The 18,257-nt window shown below is 49.0% G+C and overlaps 1 long non-coding RNA gene across 1 annotated transcript in view; it reads left to right on the forward strand.

Moving 5' to 3' along the window:
- Positions 1 to 12,808, forward strand: part of LOC143408632 (uncharacterized) — a 17,925-nt gene extending 5,117 nt beyond the window's left edge. Inside the window, exons 3-4 of the long non-coding RNA XR_013092508.2 lie at positions 4,378 to 4,533; positions 12,168 to 12,808. This is a non-coding gene — a long non-coding RNA (uncharacterized LOC143408632). The remainder of the gene's footprint in view (positions 1 to 4,377; positions 4,534 to 12,167) is intronic.
- The last annotated feature ends 5,449 nt before the right edge of the window (positions 12,809 to 18,257 follow it).

Here is an 18,257-nt window from a genome sequence, read left to right on the forward strand (position 1 = left end):
GAGCCATAAAAGAGTCCTGAGGCCCAAAGCAATCATGAAAAAGGAGAACAAAGCTGCAGGTAGCACCTTTCCTGACTTCCACAAAGGGAACAGTGCGGTGCTGGGTGAAAGCACACAGAGAGATCAGTGACAGACCTGGGCCCGAAGTGAACACACACGTGGTCAACTAGGGTTTGGTGGCACCCGGAGTGCACAGTGGGAAAGAGGCTCTTCAGTGACCACTGCTGGCAAGAGCAGAGAGCCACATGCGAAGGAAGGAAAATCGGCTCCTGTCTTAGACCATCCACAACATTAACTTGAGACGCCCTGAAGACCTGGATGACACAGAAAGCAAAGACAACAAAAATAAACAGGTGTGTTCCAGTTCAGTTCGGGTATGAGGTGTCTCTGAAAGGCTGCGTGTTGGAAGATTCAGGAGTCTTCAGAGGGGAAGGGATCAGATAAGATCATGAGGGTGGTGACCTCATTAGTGGATCATGATTTAAGTGGGTCTCAGGTAGGGTGTGGCTGCAGGAGGGAGGTCACTGGGCCATGCCTTTGAGATCACAGTGTGTCCCTGGCTCATTGTAGTCACCTTCACTTTCTCTTTGCTTCCTCTCTGCCATTTGGAGCCCAAGCTCCAAAGAAACTTTTTTCTTCTTAGTTCTTTTTTCTTTTTTGCGTGCTGGGGATTGAGCCCAGGGGTGCTTTACCACTAAACTACATCCCCAGTCCCTTTTATTTTTTATTTTGAGACAGGATTTCACTAAGTTGCTTAGGGACTTGCTCAGTTTCTGAGACTAGCCTCAAACTTGCAATCCTCCTGCCTTAACTTCCCAGTCACCGAGACCACAGGCATGAGCCACTGTGCCTGGCTGAGTTGTTCTTGCCAGATATTTTGACCACAGTGACAAACAGCTGACTGACATAAAGTGTAACCTCATGAAACTAAAAGGCTTCTGCACAGCAAAGGGAACAGCCAACCTTAGGAAAAGACAAGCCGTGGGAAGTATCTGCAAACTATACACCTGACAAAGAGTCAGTGCACGCTTGTAGTCCCAGCAGCTCAGGAGGCTGAGGCAGGAGGATCACGAGTTCAAAGCCAGCCTCAGCAATGGCGAGGTGCTAAGCAACCAGTGAGACCCTGTCTCTAAATAAAAATACAAACAGAGCTGGGGATGTGGCTCAGTGGTCGAGTGCTTGCCTAGCATGTGTGAGGTCCTGGGTTTGATCCCCAGCACTTGAAAAATAAAATTTGTAAAGGACTTGAATAAATTTGGGGGGATTTTTTGCAAAGATATACAAATCACCAACAGGTCCATGAAAAGTTACTCAGTGTCACTAATCTTGGATGGTTTAGCAACAAAGAGATGAGCTAAGTGTTGGAGTGGATCTGAGAGAGGAACCCCTGTGCACTACTGATGAGAGTGGAAATGTGTAGCTATTTTAGCCAACAGTATTGAGTTTCCTTAAATTTTTTTAAATAGAACTACCATTTGATCCGGTAACCCAGAATCAGAGAATATATCTGAGAGAAATTAGCACCTCTGTTTACTGGTGGCGAGTCCTTACTTCCCCGATGCTGAAGTATAACACCAGAGAAGCACACCGAGGCAAGTTTAGAGTGGAAAGTTGAAGCTTTATTAAAGGACAGTAGAAAAGACTTCTCCCCGGAGGAAGAAGGGGACCCAAGTGGCGGTTTCCATGGAAGGGGGGAGGTCTTCCCTTTTTTATAGCTAAAGTTTATTTTCAGATTTCCCACATTCCCTTTGCTTGCATTCCTGTCCTTTGTTCTGTTATCTTGCAGTGATGAAATGTAGGTGGGAAGGCCCAAAAGGTGGGGGACTGATGGGCTGGAGGAGTAATCAGAGCAGGAAGGGCTTTTAGATTAGCATCTCTTTTTTGCTGGGAGCTGCTTCATTAACATTTCCTTGGGATGGGCTCTGGGCCTTGGGGACTTTTTCAATTCCCCTTTTCTTGGACTTCATTCTTGATTTTTACTCGATATTAGACCCGATTTACCTAACTACACTAACTACCTATCTGTAAATATGGCTTCAAAATGAAATCAGTATCCCAAAGAAGGCTGGGTGCGGTGGTGCATGCCTGTAATCCCAGTGGCTTGGGAGTCTGAGGCAGGAGGATAGCAAGTTCAAAGCCAGCCTCAGCAATGGTTAGATGCTAAGCAACTCAGTGAGACTCTGTCTCTAAGTAAAATACAAAATATACCTGGGGATGTGGTTCAGTAGTTGAGTGCCCCAAGTGCCCCTGAGTTCAATTCCCCATACCCCAAAAATATTTAAAAATTTAAAAAATCCCGAAGAGGAATGTTCATTGCCGCATTCTTTGCAATAACCAAGATATGGAAACAGTCCATCTTCAAAGGCAAGAGGATAGAGAAAATGAAATCAGATATTATTCAGCCACAAACAAGAAAGGGATTCTGCCATTTCCAACAACATGGATGAAACTTAAGGGTCTTCTGCTAAGTGAAATAACTCAGAAAAGACAAATAGTGTATGCTTTGTATTACTTGCAGAACCCAAAAAAGTCCAACCGATGGAAACGGAGTGGACTGGTGATTGCCAGTGTTCTGGGGCTGGTGGAATGGGAGATGTGCCCCGAGCATGCCGATGCTCAGGTATGAGGTGGCTAGTGAGCAAGACTGCGAATGCTGCAGTCTGGGGAGAGTCGCCTTGTTCTCACACACCACTGTAACTCTGAGAGGACAGATGTGTTTGTTGTAGATCATAGCCCTTTCACTGTGTGTGTCTACGCGATGCTTTGTACTCTTACATGCACGCAGTTTTTTAGTGTTAGCTCAGAAAGCCTGGGGCCCAAAATAGCAAGGAAGTCTGTTTCCATCCCAGTGGTGAAGCTGGGCTATGTGTGTGTGTGTGTGTGTGTGTGTGTGTGTGAGAGAGAGAGAGAGAGAGAGAGAGAGAGAGAGAGAGAGAGAATGAGTCCTGGTACCTGCTTCCTGATCAAAAAGAACTCCCTTGGAGGCCCTCACCGTGCGGGGTGTCAGGCCTGCCATCGTATTTGGGCATGAACTTCACCCTGGAGGTTCAGCCAAAGCTGCCCCTGAGGAGGTTCTCATTTAGTGATCTTTCTGGGTCCCAGGAGCCTTGGGCGTGAAGCCCTGGGCATTGGTTCCTCATGATAGATTACTGTGGGTTCTGCCTTCTCTGCCCAGGGGCTCATCTCCACATTGCAGAGAAAAGGTGAATGTTCTTCCATGGGGACTCACTGAGCAGAGCCAGGCACACAGGTGCCGCCTCCCCCCCCCCCCCCGCCCCGCCCCGTTATGATGAGTTGCAGATAAACCTGAAGAATGGGTGAGGGAGGGCAGCACCCATCAGTTTTTTTTAACAGAGGGAAGGACAGGAGAAGGACATAGTTTGCAGGTCACTGGTCCGGATGGGCGGTTTTGGTTCCTTGGGGGGTGGGGTGGGGGCCAAGGACCATCCCCTGGCATGTAACTTGTTTTAACCTAAGTCTCTGTTTTCCTGGACAACTGTAATAAGAAAAGCAGAAATTGACCCATACTTTGCAACTTCATGTTTTGAGATTGATGTACACTGCAGACATTTACCTGTGCTTACAGCAGTTGTGCCACTGTGTTTGCTATCTGCTCTCTGTTGGTAAAAGGAAGCCAATGTCCTAGTCAGGAATAGTTACCTCTACTATTCTTAATATTTTTAATACGAGTAATTAAATCATTTCATTCTGATGTCACTTTTTAGTTTCAATTAACCCTTTCATCTAATTATCCAACCTCACTCGGTCATCTACCTCTGCTTCTAGTAACCCTCAGGAGGGGCAGGGTCATCCCCTGCTTTGTTGAGCACTGTGCCTGCTGGTGAGTTGTCCTGTCCCTGAGTTCAGTGACATCAGGCCAGGCACCACACCTTGCCCTCTCTAATGGGCACTCCATGCTGTGGCTGGAGCATTTGCATCCCCCAAATTCATAAGTTGAAATCCTAATCCCTGATGTGGTAGTATTTGGAGGTGGGGCCTAGGGGGCCAGTGGTCCCTGGAGATTGGTGGGTTTGTGGAAGGAAGCCTGTTGGGAAAACATATAATGGAAGCAGCACCCCAGAGAAAAACCCCAACATGGCGCCTAACAACCCTCTTTCTCCTCTTTTTCTTTCACTGGCGCGAAACATTCCCGCCTGCGCCAATGTTCAAATCCTGCGGGTGGGAAACCTTAGCCCCAATAAGAACTAACTTCTTGGGCTCCGGAACTGACATATGGAAGAGCTTGCCAATAAACGGGTGACCCGTTATCTACCTCAGCCCTGCCACTTCTCCTTAGCTCTATATAAACCCACAGCCTTTTGTAATAAAGCGGAACCTCTCAGGTGATTTGTTTCGTGTGGTGTCTTCCATTTGTAGTGCAGTGCGGCGTCTTACGGTGGTGCCGAAACCCGGGAGAGGGTGTGCTCGACAAACCAAGCCCTGTCTCAGCCACCGCCGTCACCAAGGACACATTTCGCCCTTGTCTGTCTTTTTGGGCGTTGGCTCCCTGCACTCACCACTAATGGGGTTTAGGTAAGTTCCCTCTCCCTGGCTCGCCAACTCCCTTTGGGCTAGCAGCAGGAAACGCGACTGTGATCGTCCGCAATGCTCCTGACGCCCAGTAGGGAGGAGGGAATGCACCCCACTAAGACCTTCACTGGTCGCAGTGGACCCTCTGGCGACCTGCTTCCCTTTGGGGCGTGAGGCTTCTGGGTTTACACGAGAGGCTCCCTGGTCTCTTCTTCCTCCACAGAAGCCGCTTCCCGCTGGAACTCGCCCCCCCGGACCTGTGTTCAGCCCGGAGCTGAACTTCCGGCCTGGAGCTGTGTTCTGCTGGAGCTCTGTCCCTTCCTTCCTTGACTGTCTCTCGTTCTGGTCGAAAAACTTTCCTGACTTCAGGTTGCCCGCGGCCTCGACCCTACAGGGTCACACAGACTGCACTTCGTCAGTAAGGACCGATCTGTGCCCTCTGTGCCTACTCACAGTGGACTGGTCACTTCGGGGATGCCCACGTGACCCTCCATCTGCTCTATGCTTCCAAGAAGCCCCTACGGCCCGGGTTAATTCTTTTTCTCCCTTTGCTGTTCCTTCCTCCACTCTTTAACTATGGGCGCCTCCTCGTCTATACCCGAAACCTCACCACACTCAAGTGTCTCCTTAAGAATTTGGCTACTCTCTCTCTTTCCCCGGATCTCATAAGCCCAAAATTCTTATCAGATTCTGTACCCAAGATTGGCCCGCATATCCATTAGATAATGACAATCATTGGCCTCCAGAAGGCTCGTTAGATCCAAACCTTCTTCGGGATCTTCTTAACTACTGCCTGTGCCTTAAAAAAATGGAGAGAGGTCCCATAAATTGAAGGTTTTAGCCTTTTCGCCCCCCCCCCCCCCCCCCCCCCCCCGCCCTCTGCACTTCCTGCTCTCCCTCTCAGGTCCTCCTTGCTTGTAAACCCCTCCCTTCCCCTACTTCTTCCCCTGACTCCACTGATTCTTCCTCATGTGACCCAGCAGATGAACCTCCACCTTATCCCCCTGCCCCATCCGCTCCTCCTCTCCTGCTACACCCTCCGCTTCTTCTGCCTGATTCCACCGATCCTCAGCCTTCCATTTCATCCCCCTCCCCCGGCTCTCTTCCGCTGGTCCCACCTCCTCCTCCGCTGAGACATCCCCTTCCCCTCCATCTCCTTCCTGTCCGCCGCCGACTGCCTCTTTCAGTCCTCTTGTCACCAGGTCTAAGGGACCCCCTCCTACTCCCATGACGATTGCTCCCCTTCGTGAGGTAGCTGGTCCTGAGGGTGTTATTAGAGTACATGTGCCCTTCTCCATGTTGGACATTACTCAGAGAGGAAGTTAGGCTCATTCACCACTGATCCCACCACTTACATTTGGGAGTTCCAATGGGTCCTGCAGGCATACAGCCTTACCCATCATGACATCTACATGCTCCTGGCCAATTTCTCCCTGAGGAAAGGCGACGGGTCTGGGAACTAGCCCAAGCCCATGCTGATGAAAATCATAGGACCAATCCCAACCACCCCACGGGCGCTCATGCTGTCCCAGAGCAGGATCCTCTATGGGATTACAATACCCCTGGAGGCTTACAGTCTCGTGACCTTTTTGCATCCTGCCTCTTGGCAGGCCTAAAAAAGGCCACCCACAAGGCCGTTAATTTTCAAAAGGTGCAGGAGGTCATTCAAAAGAAGGAAGAAACACCTTCAGAATTCCTGGATAGACTAACCCTAACCCTCTAGCAGCACACAAACCTCGACCCAGAAAGCCCTGATGGCCGTCATGTCTTAATGACATATTTCCTGGCCCAAAGCTACCCTGATATTAAAGCCAAGCTTAAGAAGTTTGAACAGGGCCCTGCTACTCCTCAGACCGAAATCCTCAGGGTCGCTTTCAAGGTGTTCTATAGTAGAGAGGATGAAAGCGAACGTCGTAGGCAGAGGACTGAAAACGCCAAATTCCAGATGTTGGCCCAGGTCATTCAGAGAAGGTCATCACCATGCTGTCCCAATAAGACACCCCCTGGAGTTTGCTTCAAATGTGGTAAGGAGGGACATTGGGCCAGGGATTGTCTTTCACCAAGGATACCCTCTACCCCCCTGCCCAAAATGCCACCAAAGGGGACACTGGGGGGTAGACTGCCCAACAACCCGGAGGGGAGATTGGTCAGCCGCCCCACAACCCCAGCCACTCCTGGGCTTGGCAAAGGAGGATTGACGGGCCCCTGGGCCTTCCCTCCCGACTATTACCATCAAGAAGCAAGAGCCTAGGGTCACATTTCTAGTGGATGGACGCTTCATTACCTTCCTCTTAGACACTGGTGCCACATTTTCGGTCTTGAGGGAATATTGGGGTCCTACCACACCCTCAAAAACTCCTATTGTCGGGGTAGGAGGTAAACAGATTTTCCCTCGAAAAACACCCCCCTTATCATGTTATATGCAGGGATCTCTTTGTCCTTCACAGACTCCTTTCTCGTTATGAGCCACTGCCCCATTCCCCTTCTGGGAAGGGACATACTCTCATTATTGAAGGTCACCATCCACATATCACCCTCCATCTCCCCCGCCTCTCATTTCCTCATGATGATCCTAGGGACAGATACACCTTCATCATACACTCTCTCACGACTATCTAAACCAGTTAATCCTGAGGTTTGGGACACAACTACACCCTCTATGGCTAAATGCAGTCCTATTCATATTGTCTTACGGGACCCTTCAAGATATATTAGTCAACCACAATATCCACTCACAACCACAGCCCTCCTCGGATTAGAACCCATCATCCAGGATTTATTATGGAAGGTGTATCTTAGGCCTACACACTCTCCTTTCAACACCCCCATTCTGGCAGTTAAGAAACCTAACGGGTCCTACAGGCTGGTTCAAGACCTTTGCCTCGTCACCTCCTCTGTGGTCCCCATCCACCTGTTAGTGCCCAACCCCTACACCCTCCTCTCTCAGATCCCTGCTACTACCACCCACTTCTCGGTCCTAGATTTAAAAGATGCCTTCTTTTCTATTCCCTTGTCCTCAGAATCTCAGGATATCTTTGCTTTTACGTGGACTGACCCTCACACCCGCCATTCTCATCAGCTTACCTGGACCGTCCTCCCGCAGGGATTCAGGGACAGTTCCCATCTCTTTGGCCAGGTTCTTGCCCAGGACCTTACATCCTTTCACCCCACCTGCCCTGACTCTACTCTCCTTCAATATGTTGATGACCTTCTTCTATGTAGTCCCTCTTGGGAACACTCTCAATCACACACCGCCCAGCTTCTCAATTTCCTAGCAGATAAGGGATGCAAGGCCCAGGTTTCCCAGACTTCTGTCACCTACCTTGGTTTTCGCCTTACACCGGGAAAAAAGGAAATAACACTGGATAGGAGGCAACTCCTCTCTAATCTTCTGGTGCCTCATACGAAAGCCAAAATACTATCATTCCTAGGACTAGCAGGTTATTTTAGGGCCTGGATCCCAAATTACTCTCTTCTAGCCAAACCCCTGTATGACCTAGCAAAGGGACCCCCTGGTGAATCTCTTGCCTCCTCCCCCTGCTACCACTTTCACAGACTTAAGCAATTCCTCTTAAAGGCACCCGCCCTTCACCTTCCCGATCTTTCGAGACCGTTTCATCTAAATGTCCATGAAAAAGGGGGGCAAGCACTTGGGGTCTTGGGTCAAAATTATGGGCCTACATTTGCACCTGTGGCATATTTGTCCAAACAATTAGACCGTATCATCCGTGGGTGGGCCCCTTGCTTAAGAGCTCTGGCTGCTGGACAAATTTTACACAAACAAGCCTCTAATCTGACTTTCGGGGCCCCTTTAACTATCCACTCCCCACATCACTTGAAGAATTTTTTAGCTTATAGGGGCCTTCAAACCCTTCCTCCATCCAGAGTCCTGTCGCTCCTCACTTCCTTTCTGGAAACCCCTAATATTACATTCCTCTCCTGCTCTGCACTGAACCCTGCCTCACTGCTCCCAACGACCCCCACATCTGACACACCAGCTCATAATTGCTTGGAAACCTTGGGTATTTCCTCCCCTGTCATTCTTCCATTTCTGAGGGACCACTCACCAAGCCTGACCTTATCTGGTTCACTGACGGCAGTTCCTTTAGGCAGAACGGCACTCATTACTCTGGATATGATGTAGTTTCGGCCACTGAGATTATAGAAGCCAAAGCTCTACCTTCAGGAACTACCAACCAGCAGGCCGAACTTGTAGCGGCCACTCATGCCTGCCTCCTAGCACGGGGCAAATCCCTCACCCTTTATACTGACTCAAAATATGTGTTCCATATTCTATTATCCCATGCTGCAGTATGGAAGGAGCGAGGCCTACTTACCACCAAAGGTAATGCGATCACTAATTCTGCTCTTATAACCAATTTGATAGAGGCCTCCCACTTACCCACCCAGTTGGGAGTTGTCCATTGTAGGTCCCATCAGAAGGACGGCTCTCTTATCACTGAGGGCAATGCCAAATCTGACCAGGAGGCACGAATGGCTGCTACCACTTCCAATTATGACCCCCCTGGGGGACCTATAATGGCCGCTTTAAACTGTCCATCTGAAGCCCGTACTTCTTCCAGTAAGAACAAGGATCTTTTTGAGTTCCTCCATACTCTATTCCATTCCAATTCTCAGTCTTTGACCCTCTTTTTACAGAGCTTCTTTTCCCTCACCACCTCTGACAAAGCCATGCTACAGAATACAGCCTCTAATTGTCAGATCTATCAGTGGACCAACCCTCATTCTCCTTTAAGGCCTAAACCGTTTCCCTCCCACCAGACCCGGGGACATATTCCTGCTGCTGACTGGCAGGTAGACTTCACCAACATGCCTGCAGCACGGTGCACTAAATACCTCCTTGTCTTTATGGACACTTTCTCTGGTTGGGTTGAGGCATTTCCCACTTCCAATAAAAAGGCTTCCACTGTAGCTTCAATCTTACTGACAGACATCATCCCCAGGTTTGGTATGCCCACTTCCCTACAATCCGACAATGGCCCTGAGTTTATTTCTAGGATCACACAAAAGGTCTCTCAAGCCCTCTCCTTCAAGTGGCATTTCCACTGTCCATATCGCCCCCAGGCTTCAGGGAAAGTGGAAAGGGTAAATCAGACTCTGAAGGAAGTCCTTACCAAATTAATAATGGAATTAAACTTAGACTAGGTCAAACTTCTTCCCTTGGCTTTGCTTCGGATCAGAGCTCTCCCTAAGAAACCATCTTTACTGTCTCCCTTTGAGATAATGTATGGAAGACCTCTTATACCCCCTGGGTTGGTCAGTTCACAAGGACCTCTCACACGAGATTTGTCTTTACCTCTCTTGTTTCATCTCCGCTCGGAACTCTGGAAATATCAAGACTGGCTTTTTCTGGACCCAGACTCCTCTCCAAACACCCCTCCCTTAACACCTGGGAGTTTAGTCTATTATAACACTCCAGAGGAGAAAGGGCCTCTTGCCCCAAAATGGGAAGGCCCCTATCCTATCATTCTCTGTACCCCCACCGCTGCCAAATTTTCCTTACCAGGCAACAGTCTCACCCACTGGATTCACATTTCTAGGTCGAAGCCATATTACCAGGAGGCCCCATCTGCTGACGACAAGACTACCCCAGAGGAGCCTCAAGAGTCACCTCCTAGACCTCCCCTTTACTCCTGCTCTCCACATCCTAACTATCCTCTAAAGCTTCGTCTGTCCTGTGTAACCACCCATACTCCACCATGACTCCCACTCTTCTAATTGGTATTTTCACAGTCATCATCCTTCTCCTGGGGACATCATCATCCTCCTCTTACACTTGGAGATTCGAAGTCAGAGAGACATATGTCCAAGGCAGCACTAGTTACACTCGCCTAGTTTCTTCGGTTGATTGCGCCCCTATGGGATGTAATGCATCTATCTTCCTTCCCCTCTCCTCCCAGAATTCTGAACTTTTAAAAACAGCCACTAGGCCTTACCTTTGCTTCTTATATGATCAGACAGAGGATTACTGCAAATGGTGCCCCTACTGGTCACGCAACATTCATAACCCATGTGCATGCATCGGGGATTCCTGCGTTGGAAATTTCAGATTGATCTCGGGGGGCTATCAATTGATTATCACTGACCCTAACCATCCACGCTGGACCTCTAGGGTAAATGCTTCCTTCTACTGTGACATATCCTGTTCCACCCCCTGTGGCTCCATCTCCATCTCCTGAGAGCTTAAACCCTCCCAGCCCTCAGTAGCTATAATCTCTACTGACTTTATAAAGCATTCTGAACAGCAGTTGTTAGACTCCATACAGGATCCATATGAGCCTGATGTTGGGAGTCCACCACAGTATTCATGGCTACGACTACTTACTGAAACTATAACCTTCTTAAATCTAACCCTCCCCGCCATTACACCAACTGATTGCTACTTATGCGCCTCTCTGACTCGACCTTTGCTTGCAGCGGTTCCCTTGAACTTCTCGGCTTCTGACCTCTCAAATTTCTCCACTCCATCTGCCCGCCATTCTCTCCGAACCCTTTCACCCGACGCTCCATTATGGGAGCCTGAGGAGTCTAACCATACTGTGATTCCCCGGCGCTGCCTCCTGGGCTTGGGTGTCTCCCAGTCTAAGTTTTGCCACTCTAACATCACCTTTAACTTCACCCTCTATGCACCACCTGGCTCATTCTTCTGCTGTAATGGTTCTCTCATCACTATCTTATTGACCAACACATCTACCCCATGTATACTGGTGACGCTTGTCCCGCAACTGACTCTCTATACCCCAGCTGAAGTGCAGGCCCTCTTGTCTCCCCCAGTGCGGAATAAGCGGGCTGCTTTCCTTCCAATACTGGTGGGTCTCTCACTGGCTGCATCTGCGGCGGGAGCAGGAATTTCTGGTGGAGCTCTAGGACACTCCTTATGGGCTGTACAGGACTTAAGTTCTAAACTTGAACAAGCACTCACTTCTACGGCAGAATCTCTAGCATCTTTACAAAGGCAGGTCACATCCTTGACTCAAGTTACTCTTCAAAATCGACGAGCTATAGACTTACAGCCGAAAAAGGTGGAACCTGTCTCTTCTTTAGGGAAGAATGCTGTTACTACATCAATGAATCAGGCCTTGTGGAAACTAATGTAGTCAAGCTCACCAACTTGGCTACCTCTTTGAAAAAATTCACCAAACCAAAACCCATTTGCCACCTTCTTTTTAGCCCACTTGCAATCGTGGCTATTGCCTCTTCTAGGGCCCATATGTCTCTTTTTCCTGATGTGTCTGTTCCTGCCCTGTCAGCTTCGCTTCCTACAGGGTCAATTACGAAAGATCTCTAACCAAACTTTCAACCAGCCTCTGCTTAGGTACTACCAGCCTCTGATGACCGATGAACCCCCAACATCTTCAAGAAAACAGCTCACTCATTGCTGAAGCTCACTACCAGGCGTGATGGAATGCAACGGACATCGGACAGTGGGAGACAATGAGCCCGGAGAACCTCTTAATCTGCCATCCTGGATTCTTGAGTCTTTATGTCCTTTTAAGCCTCCTCATGGCCCTTGGTCCCTTCTCTGTCAGTCCCCTGACATGGAACATCTGCCAAAAACTGACCTTTGCTTTAATTTTTATCTTCATCCTGTTTTTGTTCGCTCTGATCTTCTTCAGGTGCTGGTGACGCCATGTCAAGGCAACGCTTCCAGTATTTCCTAGAGTCTCTGTTACAGGACCAGTGGCTGATACCAACTACCTTCTCCATCCAGGACTGGTTCAATGCTATCGACAACTTGTGGTTTCAGGGAACTTTCATAGACTTCACCCCTACGGAAGTAGCTGTCTATAGCCACTGGGTTTTATTTCTGGTTGCCATGATATCCCCAGACCTGCCCCCTGAACGTTCCTCCACTTCCCCTTCCAGGCCCTATGCCGCCCCGCACAGCCAGAGCAGCCAAATCTGACTAATGATGCCCCAATTCCTAAGAAAACAAAAAGGGAGGAATGTTGGGAAAACATATAACGGCAGCAGCACCCCAGAGAAAAACCCCAACATGGTGCCTAACGTCCCTCTTTCTCCTCTTTTTTCTTTCAGTGGCGCGAAACATGCCCGCCGGCACCAATGTTCAAATCCTACGGGTGGGAAACCTTAGCCCCAATAAGAATTAACTTCTTGGGCTCCGGAACTGACATATGGAAGAGCTTGCCAATAAACGGGTGACCCGTTATCTACCTCAGCCCTACCACTTCTCCTTAGGTCTATATAAACCCACAGCCTTTTGTAATAAAGCAGAACCTCTCCGGTGGGTGATTTATGTCGTGTAGTGTCTTCCATTCGTAGTGCAGTGTGTCTTACAAAGCCAGTTTGTGAGGATGCAGTGGGAAGGTGGCAGTCGGTGGCTCAGAAGAGCCCGGAGCCTGCGCCTGATGCCCTCTGACCTGACTTGCAGTCTCCAGGACTAGAAATGATCACAACCACTCATGGTGGTTCACTAGAGCAGCTCCAACTAAGTCAGGTGCTGCAACCAGGAGAAGTGAAGGCACTAGGGCTCCTGGAGGTTGGCTTGCCACAGGGCACACAGCGGGTGGTGGAGGACCTCGGGGCACACTGCGCTCTGGGCCTAGGCCCTGGGCGAAGAACTGAGGGAAGGATCTTTGAGACCTGGGCTCACTGACTCCCTTTCCTGGTTAAAGGGGAGACCTCAGGCACTTCCCATAATTGTGTGCCTTGCTGGGATGGAGTCCGGGGCCTCACCAGTGCTGGGCACACACCCTAGCACAGAGCTACTCGCAGCTGCCATCTTCCAGGCTTGGCATATTTGTTGGAAGTGAGCAGGGTTTTGGTGAGACTTGGCTGGAAGCATGGTGCGGATGAAGGAGGGTTATTTTGTCCTACCTCCTGGCTCTTATTTTGTTACAGATCTGCAGAAAACCCTGACACTACTTTGTGGTCATGGAGTAGTTCCCAAAGCGTCATCTCATTTTGTGCAGGTGGGGTTGGGTTATGCTCCCTCCCCGCTGAATGCCACGCAGAATGGAGGTGTGGGGGTCTGGCCTGAGTTAGCCCCGGGCAAAGCGGCCAGGCTGCACAACCTGGAAGCACAGCAATGGTGTGTCGCTGCCCGTGTGCGCGTTCCAGGCAACCTGTGCACTTGATGGACGTGGGAGGAGGATTTTCAGGTAATAAGTTCTGAATCTGGCTCTATCTGGGAAATTCTGACAGAGTAAATTTTTAAAAAATATGAATGCATTTTGTATTAAAGGACATTTACTTTTTCTTTAAAGAGAAAAGAAATCTTAAATTACAACCTTGGTGGCCTGATTCCCTACTCTTCTTTCAAGAATTGAGCTAAAGCCTCTGCTATTTCATGGACTTAATTACTTCTCCCCAACAACTGCTTCCAGTGTCTTTTGTATGTCTGATTGCGTCCTTCTAGATCTTCTTTTTAAAAAGGAAAGAACAACACTTTCAGATATTAAAAACGTATAAAGAACCAGGCACGGTGGTGCCCACCTGTAATCCCAGCTATGCAGGAGGCTGAGACAGAAGGATCACAAATTTGAGGCCAGTCTTGACAACTTAGCATGAGCATGCCTTGGGCTGGAAATATAGTTCAGTGACAGAGTACTGCTGGGTTTAATCTCTTGTACCAGTGGTGGTGGTGGGGAACAGATTTTATGTATGCAAATATACATATATGCACAGACACACATATAGAGACACACATATAGACACACAAATACATATGTTCACATATATGGACACACATATTTAAGTATATGTATATATACAAAGAATACATAATGAAGGTCCCTTAACTTACCACCTTTCTTAAGAAATAAGGCCCTTTGTGCCTCTCCTAGACACGTGGAACTCCAGTGCAACTTGACAGACACTGTCCCTCCCCTGTGTGTCTTCCTTTTCCTTTTTTTTTTTTTTCCTGTGTGTGTGTGTGTGTGTGTGTGTGTGTGTGTCTGGGGATTAAATTTAGTTGCGCTCTACCACTGAGCTATCTTTCAATCCCCCCCTTTTTAAAATTTTGTTTTGAGATGGGGTCTCACTAAGTTGTTGCAGCTGGCCTTGACTTCGTGATCCGCTTGCCTCAGCCTCCTGTGTCGCTTGGATTACAGATGTGTGTGACCACTCATGTATTTTTTTTCTTTTTCTTTTTGATATGGGGGATTGAACCCAGAGGCACCGGACTACTGAGCCACATCCCCAGCCCTGTTTTGTATTTATTTAGAGACAGGGTCTCATTGAATTGACTAGCACCTCGCTGTTGCTGAGGCTGGTTTTGAACTTGCAATCCTTCCGCCTTAGCATCCCCAACCGCTGGGATTACAGGCCTGCAACACGTGCCTGGCTCAGTGTGAATTTCTTTACACTTTTCTTATGCAAATATGTCTATTGAAAGATCTGTGGGGTCATTTTGCATGTTTTAAAACTACATAAATCAACCAATTGCAGCCTTGGCTTCTTTGCACTGAATGGAGGGTGCCTAGCGGCTGGGGTGGCCCCGGCAGTTCTGATCCAGTCGCCTTCCCTGTACAGAATCCCACGTGTGAGCACACCAGGCTCCTCTTCCTCTGGTGGACGGTCAGGGCTGCTGTAGATACATCTGCAGGGCGGAGCTTCTTGTGCTGGCTGTGCACACCCCTTCCTAGATAGTGCAGCGTTCTCTGAAGCAACGCCCACGTGCACTTGCTGCAAAGGTATGTGGGCGTTCCCATGACTGCTGCCCCTGCTGCAGGCGTGCGATGGACTCTGCGGTGTTTGAAGTGGGCCGTGGGTGGAGCGTGGAGCCTTTGCAGGGTGATGGACGTGGGTGCAGGATTTTCAGGTAATCATGTCCACCTCCCTACTGTGAGCACGTGCTGCTTGTCTGCTTCCTCCCACCTAGAGGCCCTCCTCTGTCTCGCGTGGTGAACTCATGCCCACCTCCACCTGGCTTCTCTGCCCAGCACGGCCTCCCACTTGCTTCCCTCCTCCATGACTAGTGCAGCCTGCTCCTCCGAATCGCTCCTTGTCTGCCCTCGTGTGCATGCAAGGCTGCTGCCCTAGGAGGCTTCTCTGAGTGTCGAAGAGTCAGAGCCCAGTGCTGGGCTGCCAGCTTGCGTGATAACACGGGGGAGAGCAGAGGACCCCAGATCATCCTGAGCAGAGCCTCCGCAGGGCCGTGTCCTGAGGGGCCCAGGAGCGCCCACCTTGACTCGCCTGTGACTGACCCCTGCTCTCTGGCTAAGGCCAGGCGCCCCCTCCCCTAGCCTGGGAGGCCTGGGCCTCCAGGCCTTCTCTCCTCCTCCCGAGGCCCCGTCAAGGACAGCCCCTGGGTGCTGATGGGGTGCCGCAGGCCCTGGTGTCCTGCACAGTGCCAGCATGCCCCAGGGTCAGCCGCTGTTCCGGGGCAGGGTCTCAGGTTCTTCTAAAATCAGGACTTGTGGCCTTCTCTGACCCTCCCCCCCTTGGCCCCCACATGACCTCTGTCCCAGTTGGGCATGTGCTGTCTCTGTACTTCTTTCTGTGACTTATTTGACTATTTTGTTATGGCTTTTTTTGAGTCTCTTTTTGGCCGAGGTCGAGGACCCATGGTTTCTAGCTTGTTTCACTAGTCCTTGACACAACGTTGCCACTGAGTAAATGACCATTAAACAGATAGACACATGGACCCGTGGGATGGAATCCAGACCTGGAGTGAAAACCTGGCATGTGGGGACCTCCTGTTCCTATGGACTGCCTGCTCCACTCCAGAGAGCCAGGTGCTCCAGGCAGATCCAGGTGGTCTACCTGCAGCCCACGCTGTGGCACACACGCCCAGCATTGCTCCGGGGCACAGTCGCCTCTGGTGGACACCTTGCTCCATTCAGAGTCTGGCAGGTGCTGCACTATTTCCCTGTGAACAGGAGATAGAGAGGCTGAGATTTTTCTGGTGTGTTGTCCCTCTTCTTAACAGAGACCTGTTGGAAATGGCACCTCAGGGTGCCACTGCTGAAGAGTCTTGGATGTCTGCCCGTCATTCCTTTTCCAGTGCCACACCTAAGAGCAGGGATATGAGGAGCGGAGTGAACAGAGACTTCCTGTCCCTCGCCTCTGCAAGCAGCCTGCTGCTGGACCGCAGCTTCAGGAGCAGTAGGGACCCTCGGGGGGGTTCTCCACGTGGCCTAGACACACACCCTTTCCCTGGCCTGCTCCAGACTGCAGGCCGGCTGTGTGCTAATGACACAGCACCACAGACTGGCCTGATACCAAGAAGGAGGTCTATTGTGGCTATCCTCCAGTCTGAGGTTCAGGAGCCACATGGCCTTCTCCCTGGCAGGGTCTGGGGCAGCTCAGGGTGTCCCCGGGCTGGAGACGGGGTGTGCACACGTGTTGTGAGGGGGCTCATCTGCTCACAAGTATCCAATCAGAGGCTCCACACAGATGATCTTCCCTGGTCCTAGTGACCGCCCAAAGGCCCAGTTCAAACAACCAAGTTCCACCCACCTGGTACCTCACAGTGGGGATCAAACTCTGACTTGTGTTCCCTAGAGAGAGGAACCATACCCACTCCCTCGCAGGCCCAGCCGGAGTCCTCATCCCCAATCTCACTGTCACCAGCGAAGGCTGAAGGAGACTCTGGCCTGTGGACGCGTGTTGCTGGTTGGTCATCTTTTCACTACAGATTATTTTACCCCCACATCGGCCAGGATATTAGTGTCTGTGGGGTGTATTTTGGAAACAATCTTACTCCTCACTTCACAGTATTTTCTTTAATGTTTTATTTATATTTACGTAATCTTTAATTATTTTATTTGTTGGATATAATCCTAAAAGTTATCTTCTGTCAGTTCTAGAGTAAGGCAGAGAGCATCAGAAAAAAAAAATAAATAAACATAGTATTTACTATATGGCAAGAAAATGAAACAAAGAATGATCAGGATAAAAATTACTTTGAAGTAAAATCTACTTTTTAGTTGCTCTTAAAGTACTTTCTAAAATAACTGGAGAAAATGTAGTACATTTCATGTTTTAAAAACTATTATTAGGGCTGGGGATGTGGCTCAAGCGGTAGCGCGCTCGCCTGGCATGCGTGCTGCCTGGGTTTGATCCTCAACACCACATACAAACAAAGATGTTGTGTCCGCCGAAAACTAAAAAATAAAAATAATAATAAAAAAAAACTATTATTAAAGTATAACATTTGCTTCTGAATTTGTAATTGGAATTCCAAATCTATCAATGTTATGTAAATATTAAAACAACTTAGACTTTAAAAGCCTTTTTTTAAATTAACTTGTTCATTCATTTTTAATAAACTAGTAGTAAGTTTATCAGTGAAAATGGAAATTCTAACAATTTCACAATACATTCCTAGTTTACTAACAAACAATGGGCTTTCATTCAGTTGGCCTGTCTTGTGGTTCTATAATAGTTTAATTTTCTTTGGCTCTTTTTTTGGGGGGAGCAGAAATTCAGTTTACTTTTGATCTTTTTTTTTAATTAAATATAATTGTTGATAGACTTTTATTTTATTCATTTATGTGTGGTGCTGAGAATTTAACCAGTGCCTCACACATGCCAGGCAAGTGTGCTACTGAGCCCCAGCCCTACTTTTTATCTTTCAAAATTCTTCTTGGCTATGACTAATTCTCCTGCTTGAAAGTAGAAATGTCCACCTTTTCTACAGTGAGCCGGCAGTACTGTTGTTAGTAGGAAAAGCTACCGACAGCGTGCCGTCTAAAACGTTTTGCTCGTCTGTTCTGAGGGAGTTGCATGGGCTAATACAC

The sequence above is a fragment of the Callospermophilus lateralis genome, chromosome 10 (genome assembly GCF_048772815.1).
Source record: "Callospermophilus lateralis isolate mCalLat2 chromosome 10, mCalLat2.hap1, whole genome shotgun sequence".
NCBI lineage: Eukaryota > Metazoa > Chordata > Mammalia > Rodentia > Sciuridae > Callospermophilus > Callospermophilus lateralis.